Source organism: Neophocaena asiaeorientalis, unplaced genomic scaffold, assembly GCF_003031525.2.
Source record: "Neophocaena asiaeorientalis asiaeorientalis breed wild unplaced genomic scaffold, Neophocaena_asiaeorientalis_V1.1 scaffold275, whole genome shotgun sequence".
NCBI classification, from domain to species: domain Eukaryota; kingdom Metazoa; phylum Chordata; class Mammalia; order Artiodactyla; family Phocoenidae; genus Neophocaena; species Neophocaena asiaeorientalis.
Window position 1 is genome coordinate 8,569,570 of NW_020173679.1, and position 2,201 is coordinate 8,571,770.

The following is a 2,201-nucleotide window of genomic DNA, read 5'->3' on the forward strand; positions in this document are numbered from 1 at the left end:
GCCCCAAGATGAGGAGAAAGGAGCACAGACATTGATCTGCTGCCCGGCAGGAGGGGGCCGGATCAGGGACCCCTCTTTGGAGGCTGGAAACGGCCAGGTCTTTTCTTTGGGATTCTACTCATTGAGGGCTGCGGGGAGCTGGGGTCCCTGGCCATGTTTGCTCCCTTCTCCAAGGACTGGCATTTCCTCATGCAGGAACCTGGACTCAGGTGCAGCCTTGGGGTCCATACTGAATAGATGCAGGTTTCCTTGCTGGTGAGAGTATGTTTCGATCATGTGGGTGGTGCAGACCCTCTGACCACTTGGTCTGGAGACAGCAACAGGCCTGGGGGATCCGTACTCAGAACCTGGCGGAAATGACGCCCAATGGCCTGAAGGCAGTGCTCGATTCCCTGAGCACCTGCGCCCCTCCTCCCCAGAGCCCCCGGGGGGTGAAACCCATGCCCAGTAGGTGGTGAAGGGAGAGAACCGCAGTCAGGAGCGAAAACCCCTACAGCACGTGGTTTTTAATTTACGTGTAAATTTTTAGATTTCTAAAACGGGGGGAAAATAATTTTGAACGCTGTTCTGTGATCATAACTGCTAGTTTCGGGGACACCGCCAGCTGTCCTGTGTCGTGTGTGGCCACCCCTCCATGTACTGTCACCGTCGCTGCTCTGTTTAGACCGTGGAGAGACGCTAACGCGTAGACGGGACCCTCCGCGCTGTCTGTAGCCGCCGTGGTATCACTTTTCAGATGTGTATATTGATGATAGGTCAGAAAGTGTATACATACAATAAAGTCTGTTCTAACTCCAGTGGGAGAGCGGTTTGTTTTTGGTCTTGTTTTCATTTTAATCCTGCATCCTCTTGTTTCTTTCTGAGCCAAGAACATAACATACCAAGGATTTTATTTCTTTTAATCTGTTTTTACCTCTCATTTCAAGGTTTCAGACTGTTGAACCTACATCAGTTACGCTGAACTCACCTTCCCCACACAGAAACATCAAATGAGTTAAAAAAAATAGAAAATACTCTTCTCGTCAGGCACACAGGCCATGCACCCAACCGGCTGTTGCCGTGTACATGCAGTGTGCTGCCGACACCACGAAGCACAGACTCGTCCAAATAAATAACAAGTAGACACACACTCGGCTTTTCCTGTTTCCAAACAGGTGGACGGGTCTGATGAATTCAGCACTTAGTTGGGAACCAGAGTCTGGTCAGTGGGGCTCTGTGGGTGGCGTGGATTGCTATGGGCAGTGCCTCTCGTGAACCAAGAAACAGAGTTGGCACCTGGACTCTTCTGGAAGCCGTGCACCAGGGCTGCTGACAGGGCAGCTACTTCTGGCTCTGCTGAGCCGTGCAAAGCCTTTTGAGAGGTAAGTGGTGTCGCCCCTGCGGGTCCCGAGTCGGCTGCTAATACATGAAGCTCACCTGTGGGCTTCCGGAAGCCCAGGTTCTTAGCCCCATCTCCAGAGTTGGCTCCAGAAGGCTGAGGGGGGGCCCGGGAACCTGCATTTATCGAGCTCCTCAGATGCACCTAAGGCCGAGCCTGAATCATTTCAAGCTAAGTACCGTCAGAGGACAAGATGCCACCACACCCCTAACTCTCACGCTTCTGCTGCCTGGGTACTGGGAGCAGGTTCTCAAAGGTGAGCGTTCTGGAGAGGAGATCAGGTCTTTCATGACCTAAAACCTGCTTTAGGAAGAGGGAGGTTACATACAATTGCACAAAGTACTCGCACCTGCTTGTGTCTTGATCCATGACCAGGATGAGCTAAATCAAGCTCAGACCTTTTTAATGTGTCTCGAGGACCAGCGTGCGCTATATGGGATGGGCGCTGGGGCCTTTCTCCCGAGCCGTAGAGGTTCAGTAAAGTAGTTTGGCTATTTTTTTTCTCACCCACAAACAAAATCACTTTACAGCAGAGATGCATTCCCGTACCCAAGAGTCACTTTAAAAGTGGAAAGCAGGGCTTCCTTAGTGGTGCAGTGGTTGGGAGTCTGCCTGCCAATGCAGGGGACACGGGTTCGTGCCCCGGTCCGGGAGGATCCCACATGCCGCGGAGCGGCTGGGCCCGTGAACCATAGCCGCTGAGCCTGCGCGTCCGGAGCCTGTGCTCCGCAACACGAGAGGCCATAACAGTAAGAGGCCCACGTACCGCAAAAAAAAAAAAAAAAAAAAAAAAAAAAGGGAAAAAACACATCTCTGAATCTAG